Source organism: Dermochelys coriacea, chromosome 11 (assembly GCF_009764565.3).
Source record: "Dermochelys coriacea isolate rDerCor1 chromosome 11, rDerCor1.pri.v4, whole genome shotgun sequence".
In the NCBI taxonomy this organism is placed as follows: Eukaryota; Metazoa; Chordata; order Testudines; family Dermochelyidae; genus Dermochelys; species Dermochelys coriacea.
The window spans coordinates 757512-780414 of NC_050078.2; the positions used below are offsets into that span (position 1 = coordinate 757512).

Below are 22903 nucleotides of genomic sequence, written 5' to 3' on the forward strand. Positions count from 1 at the left end.
CGCTGGGTCCCCTGCAGCAGGGAGCATGAGTCCGCTGGGCCCAGGGGCCACGCTCCCCACATGGCTCTAAATCCATTAGCTTCGCATAATTAGATTTTTCTCAATTACCAGATTATGATAATTAACTGCTCGTTTGTAGGAGCCAGCACTAATCTGGCATCCATCTGGCATGCAGCCAGGCTCTGCATGTGTCTCTGGGATCACAGACCCCGGAGCAAACAGTGAGGGGCATCGAGGCAGCGGGGCTGGGAGCTGGAGGAGGGGGGGTGTCAGACCCTGCCCTGCTCCCCCCTGCCAGCCCTGACCCACCCCCGGCCCCTGCCTGGCTGAGAGTCACGTCTGACTGTGGAGTTGGGGGGCAGGACCCTCTGGCCCCCCCAGGACCCTGCCTGGGTAGACTCACTGTGGGAAGCGCACGGAGGGCAGAGGATGCTGGATGCTCCGAGGTCAGACCCAGGAAGGGGGAGCCGGGTGAGCTGTGTGTCCTGCAGACAGGCTGCTCCCCGAGAGGAGACTCTCCAGAGTCCTGCCTGGCTTCACGGGGAGCAGTTCCAGAGCATCGCCCGGGGACTCCGTGACAGCCAGTAACACAGAAGGTTTATTAGACGACAGGAACATGGTCTAACACAGAGCTTGTAGGTGCAGAGAACAGGACCCCTCAGCTGGGTCCATTTTGGTTGGTAGTGAGCCAGACAACCCCGTCTGCACTTCACTCCTCCTCCCCAGCCAGCCCCAAATTGAAACTCTCTCCAGCTCCCCCGCTCTGGGCTTTGTCCCTTTCCCGGGCCAGGAGGTCACCGGATTCCTTTGTTCTCCAACCCTTTAGCTCTCACCTTGGGGAGGGGGGAAGGGCCCAGGCCATCAGTGGCCAGGAGACAGAGTGTCGGCCATTCTCTGTGTCCAGACCCCTGCACACACCTGCCCTCTAGGGCTCTGCAACGATCACACACCCTTATCCCACCACCTAGATACTTAAGAACTGCCTAGGGGAAACTGAGGCACCCCACAATATTCAGAGGAAACATTAAGAACAGTCCCGCTTCGTCACGATCAGTCGCCAGGAGACAGGGTGTCAGCCATTCTCTGCCTAGACAGCCTCACAATGACACTCTGGGCTCTGCAACAATTACACACCCTTATCCCAGCGCCTAGATACTTAAGAAAGACATAGGGGAAACTGAGGCACCCACATTGTATTCAGAGAGAACATTAAGAACAGCCACACTTCGTCACAAGCTGTCATGGGATAAGAGGGAAGGTCCTCTTGTCACGGAGTGTGGGGGAGACCTGCACCCCTCTTCCTGGGATTCGCTGTGACTCTCAGTCAGCCAGTAAAGCGGAAGGTTTATTGGACAATAGGAAGACAGTCTAAACAAGAGTTTGGGGGTACAACCAGGACCCCTCAGTCAAGTCCTTCTGGGGGGCAGGGAGCTTAGACCCCAGCCCTGGGGTTCCCTGCGTTCCACCACCCAGCACCAAACTGAAACTAACCCCCCCCCAGCAGGCTCCCTCCTGCCGCCTTTGTCCACATTCCCAGGGCAGAGGTGTTGCCTCCCCCTCCCCCTCCTGGCTCAGGTTACAGGCTCTCAGTGAAACTCCCCTGCCACATTCCCAGGTCACCACTCCCCCCTCTCTGCTGTGACACACCTCTCATGGGTCAGTAACTGGTTAAAAGATAGGAAACAAAGGGGAGGAATAAATGGTCCGTTTTCAGCATGGAGAGAGGTAAATAGTGGTGTCCCCCAAGGGGTCTGTACTGGGCCCAGTCCTATTCAAGGTATTCATAACTGATCTGGAAAAAGGGGTAAACAGCGAGGTGGCAAAGTTTGCAGATAATACAAAACTACTCAGGATAGTTAAGCCCAAAGCAGCCTGGGAAGAGCTACAAAGGGATCTCACTAAACAGGGTGACTGGGCAGCGAAATGGCAGATGAAAGGCAGGGCAGGTCTACACTTAAAATGCTGCACAGATGCAGCTGAGCTGGGTAGCATTTTGCTGAAGATGCTCTAAGTCAGGGGCGATGCTCTCCGGCCGACAGCGCTGCCTACGTGGGGGTTAGGTCAGTATCACGGCATCCCGCCCACCCAAGTGACGGCGTTACACTGACGTAAGGCCGCCGCGTAGACCAGACCGAACTGTTGACAAATAAAAAGTGGAAAACATCATCCCAACTACACATACAATATGATGGGGTGTAAATTAGCTATGACCCCTCGAGAGAGATGTTGGAGAGTTCCCTGAAAGCATCCACGCAATGCTCAGTAGCCGTCAAGAAAGTGACCAGAATGTCGGGAACCCTTAGGAATGGGAGAGACAATAATATCACAGTCCCTCTATTGCAGCCTTGTAGCCATGTCAGTCCCAGGATGTTAGAGAGACAAGGTGCGGGAGGGGGGAGCTTTTATTGGACCCACTTCTGCTGGGGGGAGAAACAAGTTTTGGAGCCAGGCAGAGCTCTTCTTCAGGCCTGGGGAAGGTCCCCCAGCATCACAGCTAAATGCCAGGTGGAAGGGCTTTAGCAGGTATTCTAAGGGACCATGCAAGGTGGAGGGGCCCATTTATACCTCCGCAGCCATAGGACAAAAGGGGGTTAGTAGGTGACAGATTGTTGTAAGAAGCCATAAATCCCGTATCTCTGGTCAGTCCGTGAGTTTTAGTGTCTAGCAGAGTGATGAATTTAAGCTCCAAGGCTTGTCTTTGGAAAGTGTTTCCTCTGAGGCTGAGGAGGGAGAGGTCAGACATGGAGCAATCACTCTGTGAGTAGTGCTCACCCGGAGGTGACAGGGTGTTTTTGTCTTTTATCATTTTCCTGTGTGAGTTCATTCGAGAGTGCAGTGATTGTCTGACCATATCCTCAAACAACTACCACCCATCCTGAAAGAAGTCTTTCCTGAGCCTCCACTTCTGGCCTTCAGACAATCCCCAGCCTCTCCACACTCAGCATCAGAAGCAGGCTCCCCACAGACCAAGGCTCAGCAACTCAAAGCGGTGCCAGACCCTATCAGAGCAAGAGATGGAAAATCTGCCGCCATAGCTCCACAGTTACAATGATCAGCACCCCCCACCCTCCGTAACAAAGTGTGATTTTGGTGAGACACAACTGAAAATATCAATCCAGGACAAATTGCTTAGAGCAGGGCAGTCACAGCCCGAGGCTGGGGGTCCTTTGCACACCGAACCAGCCAGACAGAGAGGACTTCAGTCTCACCCCAATGGCTAACCACAAGTCACACAAACAATTCCCTTAGACACTCCAGTTTCCCAGTATCACCACCAGTGCCACTCGTTATGCGGACAGATGGTTATGAAAACCAATACCCCAGGAAAAGAACAAAGGTTCTCTCGATCGCAAAGGACCGAGCCCCAGACCCAGGTCAATATACAAATCAGATCTTACCCACAAATCACACTGTTGCCAATCCTTTAGAATCCTAAATCTAAAGGTTTATTCATAAAAAGAAAGAAATAGAGATGAGATCTAGAATTGATTAAATGGAATCAATTATATACAGTAATGGCAAAATTCTTGGTTCAGGCTTGTAGCAGTGGTGGAATAAACTGCAGGTTCAAATCAGGTCTCTGGAGAACATCCCCAGCTGGGATGGGTCCTTCAGTCCTTTGTGCAGAGCTTCAGAGTAGCAAAGTCCCTCCAGAGATAAGAAGAAGGATTGAAAACATAATGGAGGAGTTTCTGGGGCCTTTTATATTCTTTCTCTTATGGGTGGAAACCCCTTTGTTCTCCTGTGCAAAATCATAGCAACAAGATGGAGCTTGCAGTCACGTGGGCGAGTCACATGTCCATGCATGACTCAGTTTGCAGGCCAGGACGCCATTGTTTACATGTTTCAGAGTAGCAGCCGTGTTAGTCTGTATTCGCAAAAAGAAAAGGAGGACTTGTGGCACCTTAGAGACTAGCAAATTTATTTGAGCGTAAGCTTTCGTGAGCTACAGCTCACTTCATCGGATGCATTGTTTACATGTTAGTTTGAACGTTCCCAGGAAGGCTCAGATGTGGATTGGTGTCTCCCAAAGTCCGTTGTCAGTTAAGTGTTTCTTGATTGGGCACTTACTGAGACTAGTCCCTTCTCAAGAAGCTGACCAAATGCGTCACTGATGCTACTTAGAATCAAACACATTGAGATACAAGTGCAGAGCCAATATTCATAATTTCAACTACAAAAATGATGCACACATACAGATCAAATAATCCTAACCAGCAAACCCTAACCTTGTCATAGACACTTCACTCGACACCCTTTGTACAATATTTGCTGCAAATATGTAACAGTGGTTGCAACAATGATCTATACGGTCACAGTTTATGTCAATAATGTCACACCCCCAGACACACCTTCCAAAATCCACGGGTCCTACACATGGGATAAAGTGGGAATATTCTTAATGTTTTCTCTGAATCCGATGAAGTGAGCTGTAGCTCACAAAAGCTTATGCTCAAATAAATGTGTTAGTCTCTAAGGTGCCACAAGTCCTCCTTTTCTTTTTGCAGATCCAGATGAACACAGCTGCTACTCTGACACCTCTGAATAGTGTGTGCACCTCAGTTTCCTCTGTGTGGTACTCAAGTATCTAGGGGGTGGGCTAGGGGGTGTGAGGCCGACTGGCTACCTGGGCACAGAGAACAGTCGACATTGATGGCTGGGCCCCCTTCTCTGCAAGGAGCCAGTTGGAGGCGTTGGTGCAGGCCAGGTGACCTGTTTGCCAGGAAAAGAGACAAAGCCAGGAGGAGGGGCAACGGGGGTGACTGAAGGGAGGCAGCTAGTGAGTCAGTCTCCTGATCTGGCACTGGGGGAGGGGGCACTCTGAGCCCTGGATCCCCCCCGGATGGACTTTGCTGCAGGTCCCTGATTTCTGTGCTCACAAGCTCTGTCCTACGCTGGGTTCCCGACGACTAATAACCCGTCTGAAGCAGGGCAGGCTCCTGAAGGAGTGAGTGGCCCTGAAGGAAGACGCTGCCCCAGAGCCCTGGCTGGCGTCACTCAGCGGGTGCCCGAGCTCCCAGCCTGCAACTCCAGGACAACCTGCCTATCACAACCTGTGGGGCACCCCATCCAGTGCACTCAATGCCCCAAAAACAGCGAGGTGGGTGAAACCAGCCAGTCACTGAGGTCGCCAATGAATTAAGCAGCAAATGATAAAAGACAAAAACGCCCTGTCCCCTGGGGGTGAGCACTTCTCACAAAGAGATCGCTCCATGTCTGACCTCTCCCTTCTCAGCCGCAAGGGAAACCTGCCCCACACCTTCCAAAGACCAGCATGGGAGCGTCCATTCACAACGCTGCCAGCCCTAAAGCAGAGTTCTGGATGGCTCAAAAGCTTGTCTCTCTCCCTAACACAATAAAGATAAATTCAAGATTTTGCCTCATTCATCTTGTTTCTATAATGCCACTATATAAATCCACAGTATGTACACACCTTGGACATTGCATCCAAGCTCAAAAAGATAGATTGGAATTTGAAAAGGTTCAGAGGAGAGCAACAAAAATTATTACGGGGTATGGAATGGCTTCTCTCTGAGGGTTAATAAAACTGGGACTTTTCAGCCTGGAAAAGAGACGACTAAGGAGGGATAAGACAGAGGCCTGTAAAATCATGACTGGTGTGGAGAGAGCGAAGAGGTAAGTGTTATTTGCTCCTTCCCATAACACAAGAACTAGGGGTCACCTAACGAAATGAACAGGCAGTAGGTTTAAAACAAACAAAAGGAAGTATTTCTTCACACAGCACACAGTCAACCTGTGGAACTCCTTGCCAGCGGATGTTGTGAAGGCCAAGAGTATAAGTGGGTTCAAAAAAAGAATGAGATAAGTTTATGGAGGACAGATTGTGATGAAGTGGGACTGTTCTTAATGTTTTCTCTGAATATTGTGGGGGTGCCTCAGTTTCCCCTAGACAGTTCTTAAGTATCTAGGTGGTGGGATAAGGGTGTCAGAGTAGCAGCCGTGTTAGTCTGTATTCGCAAAAAGAAAAGGAGTACTTGTAGCACCTTAGAGACTAACAAATTTATTAGAGCATAAGGTTTCGTGAGCTACAGCTCACTTCATTGGATGCTTCATTGGGTTCTCTGACTCACTGCCCCACAAAATGGACCCGGCTGAGGGGTCCTGTTCTCTGTACCTACAAGCTCTGTGTTAGACCATGTTCCTGTCATCTAATAAACCTTCTGTTTTACTGGCTGCTGAGAGTCATGTCTGACTGCGGAGTTGGGGGGCAGGACCTCTGGCCCCCCCAGGATCCCGCCTGGGCGGACTCGCTGTGGGAAGCGCACGGAGGGGCAGAGGATGCTGGATGCTCCGAGGTCAGCCCCAGGAAGGGGGAAGCCAGGTGAGCTGTGTCCTGCAGACAGGCTGCTCCTAGAGAGGAGACTCCCCCAGAGCCCTGCCTGGCTTCGTAGGGAGCAGCTCCAGAGCAAAGTCCGGGGACACCGTGACTCAGGTCCATCGATGGCTATTAGCCAAGATGGGCAGGGACCCCACCCCATGCCCTGCCAGATGCTGGGGCTGGACGGCAGAGCTGGATCACTCGATTGTTGCCTGTTCTGTTCCTACCCTCGGAAGCCAGGACACTGGGCTGGGCGGACCATCGGGCGGACCCCGGGTGGCCGCTCTGATGTTCTCCTATACTTGCCCACAAGCGCCTTTCCTGTGCACGAAGGTGTTTGTCACCCAGGGGCCGTCTGTCCCGTGCTGGGCCAGTCCAGAGAGCTGGATCCGCCTCTCCTGAGCCAGGCCCCTGGCAGGGACACTCTGCGAGGGCTCCCACCAGCGTGTGCCCATCTTTCTCCTTTTCCCTCCCGTCTCTTTCCGTTACTGGGCAGTTTTGTTCACCCCAGCCCACCACTGCTCCCCCCATTCAGCCCCTTTCCCTTGGGCTCTGTTGTGCTTGCATGGCCCAGGACGGCCCCTCCTCTGGCTGTAATAGCGCAGCTGGGCTGGGGGAAGAGGTCTGTGTCCTCACGCTGGCTGAGTTAGCTCTGAGACCCCCCCCCCGCCCCCTGGGGACCCATCTGCCTCCCCACATCCTACTTACAGACCCTAACCACACCAGGCAGTAACCATGGCGACCGGCGATGTCCTGGCTTTCGGCAGAGACCAAGCACAGCCCCGCTGGCGACACCACGTGAAGATGGCGACCGCAGGGGGAACGGGCACGTCCCTGGGCACAGACTGGTAATGGGGCACCCCTCATCGGTGACTGACAGGAGGCACCTGGGTCACACCGTACCCTTCTGGGCAGCGGGAGAGGTGAGGGGGTGTCACTTGGCCCTTGGGGGTGATGGTAGGGTTGCCAGGTGTCTGGTTTTCGACTGGAATTCCGGGTCGAAAAGGGACCCTGGCAGCTCCAGTCGGCACCACAGACCAGGTCATTAAAAGTCCAGTTGGCAGCGCAGGGCATCTGGGGCTAAGGCAGGCTCCCTGCCTCCCCTGGCTCCACGTGGCTCCTGGAATCAGCCACCAAGTTCCTGCAGCCCCTAGATACATGGGCAGCTGGGAGGCTCTGCGCACTGCCCCCACCCCAAGGGCCGGCTCCGCAGCTCCCATTGGCCAGGAACCATGAGGGGGTGAGGGCTGCCCCTCAGTACAAAGGGACCAATGTCCCCAGGGACCAGCAGGCCAGAGCGGCTGGGGGTTAAACTAAGAGCCCAAGGGGAGGGCGAAGAGAGGGAAGATCCGAGCACTCAGCCACACAAGGTCCAGACGCTAGAAGAAAATCGAGGAGCCAAAGGACATGGAGAGAAGAAATTTGTGACTTGCCTGGACCCCAGCGCTGGGAGCCGGGGAGCAAACGGTGAATTGGACTAGCTCATCGAGGAGCATAAATTCAGAGCCTGGTGGCTGAGTCGCAGGGTTGGAGGGTTACAATTGATGCTTAGGACCTAGTTCGGGAGGATGGAGTGCACGGGGGGAGAGGGGGGCGGGGGGATGGGCACTGTCAGAAATGGCCTTGCCTGCTTCCCGGTTGCTGCTCGCCCAGAAGAAAATGGCCTCGAATGCTCCTGGTTCAGGGTCCTGGCAGGAAAAGCTCACGAGGGACTGTTAGCTGGTGTCTGCCACAGAGCCCAAATCCCCTGGGGACCAGGCTGAGCCGATCGTTCTGCACCATCCACACCATGTAGGGGGGAAAGCGGCATGATCGTGGGGGACCTCGGTCTGAGGGACACACGCTGGGGGTCGCATGCTGCTGGCCCTTAAACACCCTGGGGATTTCTAAATATGACTGATGGAGATTTCCTAACTCCAGATGGGGTGCAGCCAACAGGGGGGATTCTCTGTTAGACCTTGTGGTGGCAGATAGAGAGGAACTGATCACAGCACTGGAGCTTAGGGACAAGTGATCATGACTTGATCATCTTTATAATGTGTGAGCAGAATAAAGACCAGAGCAGTGATAGAGATACTGGGTGCTTTACTAGGGACAATTTCACAAAGCTGCAAAATCACCTGGGAGGAAAATTTAATTAGAAAATGGGAATGATAATTGGGAATCATTTAAGAGCACTTACTAGATGCCCAAAAGCCACGATCCCACCGCTGAGGAAGAAGCCTGTGCTGGTTAAAAGATGGCTTGGTTTAGAGGGAAAGTGAAGGTAGCTATAAAAAATTATATATGTATAAAACAAATGGAAGAAAGGGGAAGTTGATACTAATGAATACTAATCAGAAGTTACAAATTGTAGAAAACTGAAAAGGGAAGCCAAGGGACACAAGGAGAAATCTCTGACCCGGAGAGTTAAGGAAAATAAGAAGGAGTTTTTAAAATATGTTAGGAACAATAAGAATCCTGACAATGGTGTTGGTCCATTACTAGATGGAAAAGGTAGAATTATCCATAATAATGCAGAAAAAGCAGAAGTGTCCAGTGAATGTTTCTGTTCTGTATTTGGAGGAAAACCAGATCATATAGTCTCATCATATGGTGATAACACTCTTCCCATCCCACTCATGTCTCAGGAGGATGTTAAACAGCAGCTACTAAAGTCAGACCGTTTAAAATTAGGGGGTCCAGAGCACTTGCATTTAAGAGTTTTGAAAGAGCTGGCTGAGGTGCTCACTGGCCCATAAATGTTGATTTTCAATAAGTCTTGGAGCACTGGGGCCTTTGCAGAGACTGGAAGAAAGCAAATGTTGGGTCCGTTTTTAAAAAAGGGAAATGGGATGATCCAGGTAATTACAAGACTATGGGTCTTATATCTATCCCAGGCAAGATAATGGAGTGGCTGCTATGGGACTTGATTAATAAGGAGCTAAAGGAGGGGGAAGTAATTAATGGAAATCAATATATATGGAAAATAGATCCTGTCAAACTAACTTGATTTTTTTTATGAGATTACAAATTTGGTTAATAAAGGGGATAGTGCTGAGGTGATATATTTTGACTTCTGTGAGGCATTGAACTTGACACTGCAGGACATGTTGATTAAAAATTAGAACAATATAAAACTAACACGGCTCACATTGAATGGATTAAAGCCTGGCTAACTAACAGGTCTCAAACTATAATCGTAAATGAGGAATCATCATCAAGAGTGCGTGTTTCTAGTGGGCTCTGCGGGGATTAGTTCTTGGCCCTGTGCTGTTTAACATTTTTATCAATGACCTGAAAGAAAACATAAAGTCATGGGCATATGTGTGCTAGTGTAACTGTACACATTGATCCAGGGAGCTAGAACCTGTGACCTGGCTGGACGCCTTCGTACCTTAACAGATCTTGTGGTCATTGGGCAGTTTGCTCAATGTCTGCTGGAGCAAAATGGAGTTTGGAGTCACAAGTCCCTGCATACCTTGCTGAGTCGCAAGGCATGTCTGTCTTCTCTCAGTGGGTCACTTGTATCACTGATGGTCCTTAATGGGCCATCCAGCAGGCTAGGCAGAGCTGACTCCAGCTTGTCTGAGGTGTGGCCCAGAAGCATAGCACAAGTTTGAAACACAGACAGTATAGAGCCAAAATTCATAACTTCAACTACAAAAATGATACACACACATAGACAGCATAATCATAGCCAGCAAACCATAACCTTGTCTGAGACACCTCATTTGACCCCCTTTATATAAGATCTGGTGCCACCACAGGACCTTGGTTGCAACAATGATCTATACGGTCCCAGATTATGTCAATCACATCACACTAGAACAACCCCCCCATCTAGAATGCCCCCCCCCATCAGGTCTGAGGCCTTTTCTTTAGTAGCAGCAGCAGCTGTCACCTAAGAAGCCAAGAGTCAGACCCTCACATTCTCTCTCAATGACAGGAACAGTGCAACACAGGCTGTAAAAAGAAAAGCAGTACTTGTGGCACATTAGAGACTAACAAATTTATTAGAGCATAAGCTTTCGTGAGCTACAGCTCACTTCATCGGATGAGTTGTAGCTCACGAAAGCTTATGCTCTAATAAATTTGTTAGTCTCTAAGGTGCCACAAGTACTGCTTTTCTTTTTGCGAATACAGACTAACACGGCTGCTACTCTGAAACAGACTGTAAAGAAGGTGCTTCTGTCCTGCTAGTACCCAGCCCCACTGGCGAAAGGGCGCTGAAGAGGGTTACAGAAAACACTGATGATTGCGTCTGGCAAGGAACCACTTAGCACCAGTGTGATGCGAAATCTAGACTGGGATTGTTCTGCCTTTACCCTCCCCACTTCTCTGTGTGTCTGTGGGCCCCAGGCTGGTTCTTTGATTGTTCCTGTCTGTGGCATAAATAATTCTGCAAGATGTAAATCAGCTCAGGTGGTGGGGGGTGATGGGGTGAAGACTTGTTTCATAATGGGCTAGGATGCGTAGAAAATACTGGGGGTTTTGTAGGACTTCAGTTTACCTGGCTCCGATGCAGCGAAGCAGGACCCATGTTTCACTGGATAAACTGGGGTCCACAAGGAAGTTCTTCGGAATCAGCTCCAGGACACAGCCCAAGATCAGCGCTGCCAGACCTCATAGAATCATAGAATATCAGGGTTGGAAGGGACCTCAGGAGGTCATCTAGTCCGACCCCTGCTCAAAGCAGGACCGACCCCAATTAAATCATCCCAGCCAGGGCTTTGTCAAGCCGGACCTTAAAAACTTCCAAGGAAGGAGATTCCACCACCTCCCTAGTAACGCATTCCAGTGTTTCACCACCTCCCTCATGAAAAAGTTTTTCCTAATATCCAACCTAAACCTCCCCCACTGCAACTTGAGACCATTACTCCTCGTTCTGTCTCTGCTACCACTGAAAACAGTCTAGATCCATCCTCTTTGGAACCCCTTTCAAGTAGTTGAAAGCAGCTATCAAATCCCCCCTCACTCTTCTCTTCCGCAGACTAAACAATCCCAGTTCCCTCAGCCTCTCCTCATAAGTCATGTGTTCCAGTCCCCGAAACATTTTTGTTGCCCTCTGCTAGACGTTTTCCAATTTTTCCACATCCTTCTTGTAGTGTGGGGTCCAAAACTGGACACAGAACTCCAGATAAGGCCTCACCAATGCTGAATAGAGGGGAACGATCACAGTCCCTCGATCTGCTGGCGCCTACTTATACATCCCAAAATGTCATTGGCCTTCTTGGCAACAAGGGCACACTGTTGACTCAAATCCAGCTTCTCGTCCACTGTAACCCCTAGGTCCTTTTCTGCAGAACTGCTGCTGAGCCATTCGATCCCTAGTCTGTAGCGGTGCATGGGATTCTTCCTTCCTAAGTGCAGGACTCTGCACTTGTCCTTGTTGAACCTCATCAGATTTCTTTTGGCCCAATCCTCTAATTTGTCTAGGTCCCTCTGTATCCTATCCCTACCCTCCAGTGGTGACATTGAAGAAAACTGGCCCCAGGACCGACCCTTGGGGCACGCCACTTGATACCGGCTGCCAACTAGACAAGGAGCCATTGATCACTACCCATTGAGCCCGACAATCTTTCTATCCACCTTATAGTCCATTCATCCAGCCCATACTTCTTTAACTTGCTGGCAAGAATACTGTGGGAGACCATGTCAAAAGCTTTGCTAAAGTCAAAGAATAACACATCCACTGCTTTCCCCTCATCCACAGAGCCAGTTATCTCGTCGTAGAAGGCAATTAGATTAGTCAGGCATGACTTGCCCTTGGTGAATCCATGCTGACTGTTCCTGATCACTTTCCTCTCCTCTAAGTGCTTCAGATTTGATTCCTTGAGGACCTGCTCCATGATTTGTCCAGGGACTGAGGTGAGGCTGACCGGCCTATAGTTTCCCGGATCCTCCTCCTTCCCTTTTTTAAAGATGAGCACTATGTTAGCCTTTTTCCAGTCACCAAGGACCTCCCATGATGAGTTTTCAAAGATAGTGGCCAATGGCTCAGCAATCACATCTGCCAACTCCTTTAGCACTCTCAGATGCAGCGCATCCGACCCCATGGACTTGTACGCGTTCAGCTTTTCTAAATAGTCCCGAAACACGTCTTTCTCCACAGAGGGCTGGTCACCTCCTCCCCACACTGTGCTGCCCAGTGCAGCAGTCTGGGAGCTGACCTTGTTCGTGCCAATGACCTGCCAATGACACCGTGTAGAAACTGGAGCCCCAGACAACCTGATCCTGACAGGCCAGCAGGGAAAGTTCATCTGCTGTATTTGGAGTGGTGAGCACTGTACGCTCAGAGTGTGTGGTTTGTTCTGGTGACTCCTAATAACTAGAGGTTAAGGATTTACTGTGTAAGGCCCCTTCACTGGGAAAAGGCCCCACAAACTCACAAAGGATTACGCTCTGAGCCGTAGAAACTGGGTGTTTGGGGGTGATGGGTTCCTGGGGGTGCAACTTGGAACTTGGTACCGTGTGTGACAGGTTGGATCACAGAAACCCCCTGGGGGCTGCCACCTGATGTGCCAAGACTACTTCTGCCCCTGCTTTCCTGCCCTGCCAGCTTGGGACTTTAGCACCCTGTCTGGCTGAGCCAGACACACCCGTCTGCTCCAACACAGACCCAGGGTCTGAACCATGGCCCCAAAGTTGCAGACTTAGCTGAAAGCAACTTAAGAAATGTTCCTGCTTTTAACACTCCCAATGGGGTCCTAACCCCAAATAAATCCGTTTTACCCTGTAGAAAGCTTATACAGGGTAAACTCATAAATTCTTCGCCCTCTATAACACTGATAGAGAGAGACAGCTGTTTGCCCCCTCCCCCCAGGTATTAATACATACTCTGGGTTAATTAATAAGTAAAAAGTAATTTTATTAAATTTAAAAAGTAGGATTTAAGTGGTTCCAAGTAATAACAGACAGAACTAAGTGAATTATCAAGCAAAATAAAATAAAACACGCAAGTCTAAGCCTAATACAGTAAGAAAACTGAATACAGATAAAATCTCACCCTCAGAGATGTTACAATATGCTTCTTTCACAGACTGGATGCCTTCCTAGTCTGGGCCCAATCCTTTCCCCTGGTGCAGCCCTTGTTCCAGCTCAGGTGGTAGCTAGGGGATTCCTCATGATGGCAGCCCCCTTTATTCTGTTCCACCCCCTTATATAGCTTTTGCACAAGGCAGGAATCCTTTGTCCCTCTCTGGGTTCCCACCCTTCCTTCTCAATGGAAAAGCACCAGGTTAAAGATGGATTCCAGGTCAGGTGACATGATCACATGTCACTGTAAGACTTCATTACCCACTTGCCAGCCCACAGTAGACAGGAAGACTTACAAGTAAACAGAGGCATTTACAGTCAATTGTTCTGGTTAATGGGAGCCATCAAGATTCCAAACCACCATTAATGGCCCACACTTTGCATAATTACAATAGGACCTCAGAGTTATATTTCATATTTCTAGTCTCAGATACGAGAACGATACATTCATACAAAGGGGATGACCACACTCAGTAGATTATAAGCTTTGTAATGATACCTTACAAGTGACCTTTTGCATGAAGCATATTCCAGTTACATCCTATTCACACTCATAGCATATTTTCATAAAATCATATAGAGTGCAACCTCACACCGTGTGCCCCCTTAACTCTCCAGCCTGGGCTGTCTCCCACAAGGCTTTGCTAGTGACAAGCAGCAAATCCCTCCAGGAGCTGTGATCACTCAGCATAACAGCACATGGAGCCCCACACCCAGCTAGATTGCGTGTATGCTCCCAGAGCCACTCATGAATCACACAGAGAAAGGCATCAACTCATTCTCCCAGCACCCCAGCCTAGGATCCCAGCACTGAATCATCCTGCCCTGGTCAGAAGCCCGACCAGTGTACATTTATTACCCAGTCACCCCTTCCTCCTTTGCAGAGGACACACACTAGCCTTTGTAGCCTAACCTGAGATTTCCCAAGCACTTCAACCAAAACACACTGTTTTAGGTAAAGTATAAAACATGTTTATTAACTACAGAAAAGTAGCTTTTAAGTGATTATAAGTGGTAGGCATAAAAAGTCAGAGATAGTTACCAAAGAAAATAAAAGGTAAGCACACAATCTGAATCTTAAATCTGATTACACTGTGACAAGGCAGTATTTAGATCAAGCAGTTTTCTCACCCCACTGGATGTTACAGTTCTTAATACACAGGCTTCTGTCTCCAGCCTGGGACCAGTCTCCTTAGTTTAAGAGTTTGTCTTTCCAGCATTCTTGTTGCTTCTAGTGTAGTTGGGGGAGAAGAAAGGCCAAGGTATGACACCACTGGGTATCAAGAAGGGTTTCTACAGGTATGTTAGCAACAAGAAGAAGGTCAGGGAAAGTGTGGGCCCCTTACTGAATGGGGGAGGCAACCTAGTGACAGAGGATGTGGAAAAAGCTGAAGTACTCAATGCTTTTTTTGCCTCAGTCTTCACAGACTCAGACTGCTGCACTGGGTAACACCATTTGGGGAGGAGGTGAGCAGCCCTCAGTGGTGAAGGAATAGGTTAAGGATTATTTAGAAAAGCTGGATGTGCACAAGTACATGGTGTGGGAAATGCTGAGTATCAGATGTTTTAGAAATGTGTGCCAAGTAATGGAAAATAACAGTACAAGAGGCGGGGCTGCGGGTGGCAAGTTGAAGGACAAGGCCAGAAAATTTTGGCTGGACTGAGGACTAAACTTTGGCTGAACTAAGGACTAATGAGATAAGCAGCACCTGAGAGTCTTTACCACCACAAGATAATGGAACCCAAAGATAAGAATGATGAGAACATTGGGTGATAAACAACAGAAAAGGAATAAACAAGTGCTGTATATATATTGCTGTGGGAAGGGAAATAAAGTGCTTTTTACCAGCAACTGTGTCAGTTGTCCTGTAAGCCAGACTGCTAGCAGCAACAACATGGGTCCAGATCCAGTGCATCCGAGGGTGCTGAGGGAGTTGGCTGGCATGATTGCAGAGCCATTGGCCATTATCTTTGAAAACTCGTGGTGATCGGGGGAGGTCCCGGACGATTGGAAAAAGGCAAATATAGTGCCCATCTTTTACAAAAGGAAGAAGGAGAATCCGGGAAATAGACCAATCAGCCTGACCTCAATCCCTGGAAAAATCATAGAGCAGGTCCTCAAGGAATCCATTTTGAAGCTCTTGGAGGAGAGGAAAGTGATCATAACAGTCAACATGGATTCACCAAGGGCAAGTCATGCCTGACCAACCTGATTATGATGAGATAACTGGCTCTGTGGATATGGGGAAAGCAGTGGATGTAATATACCTTGACTTTAGCAAAGCTTTTGATATCGTCTCCCACAGTATTCTTGCCAGCAAGTTAAAGTAGTATGGGCTGGATGAATGGACTATAAGGTGGATAGCGAGCTGGCTAGATCATCGGGCTCAACGGGTAGTGATCAATGGCTCCATGTTTGGTTGGAGCCGGTACCAAGCAGAATTCCCCAGGGTCAGTCCTGGGTCTGGTTTTGTTCAACATCTTAATTAATGATCTGGAGGATGGTGTGGACTGCACCCGCAACAAGTTTGCAGATGACACTAAACTGGGAAGAGTGGTAGATACGCTGGAGGGTAGGCATAGGATACAGAGGGACCTAGACAAATTAGAGGATTGGGCCAAAAGAAATCTGATGAGGTTCAACAAGGACAAGTGCAGAGTCCTGCACTTAGGACGGAAGAATCCCATACACCGCTACAGACTAGGGACCGAATGGCTCAGCAGCAGTTCAGCAGAAAAGGGGTTACAGTGGATGAGAAGCTGGATATGAGTCATCAGTGTGCCCTTGTTGCCAAGAAGGCTAACGGCACATTGGGCTGCATTAGTAGGAGCATCGCCAGCAGATTGAGGGAAGTGATTATTCCCCTCTATTTGGCACTGGTGAAGCCACATCTGGAGTACTGTGTCCAGTTTTGGGCCCCCCAGTACCGAAAGGATGTGGACAAATTGGAAAGAGTCCAGCAAAGGGCAATGAAAATGATCAGGGGGCTGGGGCACATGACTTACGAGGAGCGGCTGAGGGAACTGGGATTGTTTAGTCTGCAGAAGAGAAGAGTGAGAGGGGATTTGATAGCAGCCTTCAACTACGTGAAGGGGAGGTTCCAAAGAGGATGGAGCTCGGTTGTTCCCAGTGGTGGCAGATAACAGAACAAGGAGCAATGGTCTCAAGCTGCAACAAAATGGCAGATGAAATTCAATGTTGATAAATGCAAAATAACGCACATTGGAAAACAAAATCCTAACTAGACATACAAAATGATGGGATCTAAATTCGCTGTTGCCACTCAAGAAAGAGATCTTGGAGTCACTGTGGATAGTTCTCAGAAAACATCCACTCCATGTGCAGCAGCAGTCAAAAAAGCAAACAGAATGCTGCAAATCATAGAATCATAGAATATCAGGGTTGGAAGGGACCCCAGAAGGTCATCTAGTCCAACCCCCTGCTCAAAGCAGGACCAAGTCCCAGTTAAATCATCCCAGCCAGGGCTTTGTCAAGCCTGACCTTAAAAACCTCTAAGGAAGGAGATTCTACCACCTCCCTAGGTAACGCATTCCAGTGTTTCACCACCCTCTTAGTGAAAAAGTTTTTCCTAATATCCAATCTAAACCTCCCCCATTGCAACTTGAGACCATTACTCCTCGTTCTGTCATCTGCTACCATTGAGAACAGTCTAGAGCCATCCTCTTTGAAACCCCCTTTCAGGTAGTTGAAAGCAGCTATCAAATCCCCCCTCATTCTTCTCTTCTGCAGACTAAACAATCCCAGCTCCCTCAGCCTCTCCTCATAAGTCATGTGCTCTAGACCCCTAATCATTTTTGTTGCCCTTCGCTGTACTCTTTCCAATTTATCCACATCCTTCTTGTAGTGTGGGGCCCAAAACTGGACACAGTACTCCAGATGAGGCCTCACCAGTGTCGAATAGAGGGGAACGATCACGTCCCTCGATCTGCTCGCTATGCCCCTACTTATACATCCCAAAATGCCATTGGCCTTCTTGGCAACAAGGGCACACTGCTGACTCATATCCAGCTTCTCGTCCACTGTCACCCCTAGGTCCTTCCACTAGTATAATAAATATAATAAATAATTCCACTAGTAACCTCCCTCTGGCCTGCCAGTTCCCCTTTCAGTGTGACCCATTGTAGTTGGTGAGGCAACTCCCATCTTTACATGTGCTGTATATTTATACCTGCCTCTGTATTTTCCACTCCATGCATCTGAGGAAGTGGGTTTTAGCCCATGAAAGCTGATGCCCAAATAAATGTGTTAGTCTCTAAGGTGCCACAAGGACTCCTCGTTCCCTTTAACTCGTTCCTTATCCTCCATTCAATTCTTGTGTTAAACCCCATCTTCTCCAATTTTCCTAATAATTTCCCTTGTGGAACTGCATCATGCATGTTCCTGACATCCAGGGAGATTAGCTCGACTGCATTTCCTTTGTCTAGGAAATTGGTTCTCTTCACACAGAGAGAGATGAGGTTGGTCTGGCATGATCTACTTTTTGTAAAGCCATGATGTATTTTCTCCTTATTACCATTTACTTCTATCTCCTTAACTGCTCTCTCTTTCAAAATTTGTTCCAAGACCTTGCATACAATTGAAGTCAAACTAACAGGCCTGGAGTTTTCTGGATCCCTTTTTTTTCTTTCTTAATCTAGGAACTATATTCGCAATGCTCCAGTCAGAGGGTGCGACCCAAGTTTATGGATTCATTAAAACCTGGGCTACTGGGCTTGCAATTTCCTCTGCCGGTTCCTTCAGCAGCCTGGGCTGGAGATTATCCCCCTCTGATTTGGTCTCATTAAGCTGCTGGAATTTGGCTCCCGGTGGCAGTTTGGTGTCTCACTCATATGTGGGAATTTGTCGCAGCCCAGCCCTGCCTGCTGCTGACCAGGCTCCAACACAGTCCCCTGCCCCAGAGGAGAAATTAAACCCTTCACACCCAGTGGGTGACAGTACAGAGTGAGTGGGGAAACTGAGTCACATTTTTTCATAAACACAGCACAGAACTCTCCCCCATTTGCACCAGGAGTTGTGGGGGGGCGTCTCAGAGCCATGAGCCCAGGGCCTGCCACAAGCAGGGGTGTGCAGTGCTGCCCACTGAGCAACGGTCCTCAGGCTAAGGCCAGTTGTGAGGGGCCCTGAAGAGTGGGGGCAGAAGCTGCCTACAGCTCTGGGACCCCAACACGTAGGACCTGCCCCTCAAGGACGTCGCGAACCATTCCTGGCCCCAGCCGCATTCTTGAACAGTCCCAGCCACCATGACACAGGGAGACAGCAGGGGAGCCCAGATGCCATGGGGCAGGAGAGGGTAGCAGGGGGACCCCGGATGCAGAGGGGCAGGGGGACGATGCTGTGGGGCAGGAGAGGGGGAGGGGGAGGCCAGGTGCCATGGGGCAGGGAGAGAATGCTGTGGGGCAGGGGGAGAATGCTGTGGGGCAGGAAGGGGGTAGGGAGAGCCCAGATGCCGAGGGGCTCCATGGCCATTCTGGGATGCGCATGCCGGGCGTGGGGCTGACGACGGTCGCTCTCTGCCTCCTTCTCCGGACTCAGCTGGGAAAGCAGGTGGGGACGCGAGACGCAGAGCTGAACAGAGAAGCAGAGGTAGTGGCTGTGAAGCACCAGGGCCAGCGAACGCTGAGGTCACCTCACACTTGCCCCTTGCGCCCAGTGCTGTCACTGCCCGTTCTGCCCACTGTGCCCAGCTGAGTAAAGGCTTTGCCAGCTCCTGCCCCTGGCGCAGTGCCCTGCTCCAAGAAGAGGCAGAGCCAGCCCCTGCATAGGGCCAACACCCACCCAGTCCCTACCCTCCCGCTTCCACCCTCCAGCCAACCAAGCAGCCCCCAATCTCCTTTCCCAGGTGTCCTGCTCACAGGCTCCGCTGCCCCTCCTTTGCCTGGGCAGGGCACGGTTGGCAGGGAGCGTGTAGCACCGAGTCCCCCACTGGGCAGGTGTCCTGATGTCCCCGGGCGATGCTCTGGAGCTGCTCCCTACGAAGCCAGGCAGGGCTCTGGGGGAGTCTCCTCTCTGGGAGCAGCCTGTCTGCAGGGGACACAGCTCACCCGGCTCCCCTCTTCCTGGGTCTGACCTCGGAGCATCCAGCATCCTCTGCCCCTCCGTGCGCTTCCCACAGCCAGTCCGCCCAGGCAGGATCCTGGGGAAGCCAGAGGGTCCTGCAACCCACTCCGCAGTCAGACGTGACTCTCAGCCAGCCAGGAAAACAGATGGTTTATTAGATGACAGGAACATGGTGTAACACAGAGCTTGTAGGTGCAGAGAACAGGACCCCTCAGCTGGGTCCATTTTGGGGAGCAGTGAGCCAGACAACCCCGTCTGCACTTCACTCCTCGTCCCCAGCCAGCCCCCAACTGAAACTCTCTCCAGTGCCTCCTCCTCTGGGCTTTGTCCCTTTCCTGGGCCAGGAGGGCATCGGATTCCTTTGTTCTCCAACCCTTTAGCTCTCACCTTGCAGGAGGGAAGGGCCCAGGCCATCAGTGGCCAGGAGACAGAGTGTCGCCATTTATGTACCTGGCCCTTTGCTCTGCAACAATTATACCCCCTTATCCCACCACCTAGAGACTTAAGAAATGCCTAGGGGAAACTGAGGCACCCCTACAGTATTCAGAGGAAAGATTAAGCACAGTCCCACTTTGTCACAGCCGGGCACGGCTGGCAGGGCGCCCGCAGCACTGAGTCCCCCGCTGGCTGTAGCAGGCAGGGAAGCCCCGGGAAGGGATGACAAGGGGCACGAGGTGCTGCCTGCACTGCTGCCATGAGCCCAGGGGGTCTCGGAGAGATGGTGCCTGGGCTCCCCCCACCTCCCCGAGCGGCGCTCTGGAGAGGTGCCAGGCGGACTTGGGAAGCGCCTGCCAGCTTTCTCTGCAGCTGGCTAGATTTCCTTCTAATCCTGTTTCGGTAGCAGAGACGGATTTTCTCCGGTAGAGCCAGATGTGTAGCGCGGAGCAGAAAATACCCGCGACAGTTGTTCCGCTCCTCAGTGCGAAGGCATCAGATGTCGGCATTAAAATCAGGCTCTCCACTTAATGACTCTGGCTGGGAACTCGGCACGGAAGACGGCTCTGAGGCTGAGAGCACAGGGCTGGCTCGCAGCTGGGCCTGGAGAGCCTTCGAGTGCCATTAATCCCGGCTCTCTCCGCCCGGATTAACGGCACCGGGAACCTGCCCAGGCTGGCTGGGCACACGCACTGCTCCCCGGCCAGCCCACGGGCCAGCGGAGCTGCGGGACCAGGCCAGAGGACAGATGGGGGTGAACGCTGGGAGGCCAAAGAATCGCTGGCTCCCACCCCACCTGGGGGTGAGAGGAAGCACCGGCAGCCCACCCTCAGCCCCCCAGCCAGGCCAAGGTGCAGGACGTCCCATCCACAGGCACCCTCTGAGAGCGGGCAGGAGACGGGGTCCCTCCCCCCCACTGTTTGTGGTGCGGCTGTCAGAGCTCAGCGTCAGGGAGCAGAGCGCGAGCGAAGGCTGGACGCAGGATCAGCTAGCGAGCGGCACCGAGAGGGCAGCACCAGGAGGGGGCACCGGGTGGGGGGCACAGGGAGGGCGGCTCTAGGAGGGCAGCACTGGGAGCAGGGCACCAGGTGGGGGGCACAGGGAGGGTGGCTCTGGGAGGACGGCACGGGGCGGGTGGCACCGGGCAAGCGGCCTGGCGCTGCAGAAGGCCTGGGGCAGCCACTAACCCACCCGCAGGGTGTGGGGGGTGATTGATCTGCTCCCCAGCAGAGCCAGGCCTGGTTCTGGGGTCAGGCCCAGTCCGGAACAGCTCCAGCCAGGGGGCACCTGCCATTAGCTTGTCAGCTCCATGGGCAGGGCTGGCTGCGAAACCAGGGGCTGGGTGGTGGGGCAGGAGCTAGGCCAGGGTCAGAGCCCCAGGCCGGGGCAGAGCACAGACCCCATGTGAGGACCGGACTTCCTGACAGATGGGACCACAGCGGCTTGGGTGCTTCTGCCTGTCTGGCGGGGCAGAGCCGGGAGGATGGGGAGATGGGGGGGATGCTAGGGGGGCAGAGCCCAGGGGATGTGGGGTATTAGGGGGCTGTCACGGAGTCCCCGGGCGATGCTCTGGAGCTGCTCCCCACGGAGCCAGGCAGGGCTCTGGGGGAGTCTCCTCTCTGGGCGCAGCCTGTCTGCAGGACACACAGCTCCCCCGGCTCCCCCCTTTCTGGGTCTGAGCTCGGAGCATCCAGCATCGTCTGCCCCCCCCGCGCTTCCCACAGCCAGTCCGCCCAGGCAGGGTCCTGGGGGGGCCAGAGGGTCCTGCCCCCCAACTCCACAGTCAGACGTGACTCTCAGCCAGCCAGGAAAACAGAAGGTTTATTAGACGACAGGAACATGGTCTAACACAGAGCTTGTAGGTGCAGAGACCAGGACCCCTCAGCTGGGTCCATTTTGGGGGGCAGTGAGCCAGACAACCCCGTCTGCACTTCACTCCATGGCCCTGCTGGAGGTGCTATGGGGCCTCGGTGGTAGCTGGGGGCTGTCACCAGAGAGGCGGGCTGGAAGAGGGGACACTGGCACACCTCAGGGTGCTCGCTGGGGCTGGCTGGGGGCGCAGGGGTCAGTACTGAGCCCCTGCCTGACAGCGCGTGGGGGAGCAAGAGCAAAGGCAGAATTGCCCCTGAGGCAGCAGCCCCACAGCAGCCCCAGACGGACACGCAGGCGACGCCTGGTGCCCTGGCCATGCCAATCCCTGGGCACCCACGAGGGCCCCAAGCCAGGAATTTATCCCAGCTCAGAGCAGTGCCCAGGGTCCTGGAGGGCTTGGTGGGAGCAGGAGGCCCCGGCACCACTCAGCCTCCAGCAACTGCTGCAGGGGGCTATTATAAAGAGCCCAGGGTCCTCTCCTGGGGTGCTCTGGGGCCAGCCCGTCACAGCGGGGCCCTCACTCCGCTTCTCCAGCCAAAACATGCCGGGGTGAACCTCGGCTCACAGGGCAGGTGTGAGGGGTGCACAACCCCCCCCCCCCGGCCCCCATTGGCTTCAGCCCATCCGCCCCACCTGGGAATTAGCTCAGTTGGGGCAGAGCTGGAGGAGAGCAGCCCTGGTGCCCCAGCTCCAGCAGGGTCTGGCACAGCTGCCCTAAGGGGCCCCCTTGCGGGAAGGGAGGACACACCCCAGGGAGGGAAGGATCCTGTGGACCTTGGTAACCGCTCTGACTTAGTGGGGTTTGGGTCAGACCCTCATAAAGACTGGCCACTCTGCAGAGATCAGTGCTCCCAAATCCCTCCCAGAACCCACACCCCCTCCTGCACCCCGTGCCCCAGCCCTGAGCCCCCTCCTGCACCTTGAACCCCTCCCAGACCCTGCACTCCCTCCTGCACCCCAAACCCCTCCCAGAACCACACCCCCTCCTGCACCCTGAGCCCCAGCCCTGAGACCCCTCCTGCACCCCGAACCCCTCCCAGAACCTGCACTCCCTCTTGCACCCCGAACCCCTCCTGGAACCACACCCCCTCCTGCACCCCGAGCCACAGCCCTGAAACCCCTTCTGCACCCCGAATCCCTCCCAGAACCTATACCCTCTC

General features: G+C 52.3%; 1 long non-coding RNA gene across 1 annotated transcript; it reads right to left on the bottom strand.

The window, feature by feature from the left end:
- Positions 1 to 1499: 1499 nt before the first annotated feature.
- LOC122457998 lies at positions 1500 to 22549 on the bottom strand. The gene is made up of 3 exons (XR_006277811.1): positions 22536 to 22549; positions 17378 to 17387; positions 1500 to 1649 (listed from the first exon to the last, which is right to left on the bottom strand). It is a non-coding gene; the product is annotated as an uncharacterized LOC122457998 (long non-coding RNA).
- Positions 22550 to 22903: the final 354 nt, after the last annotated feature.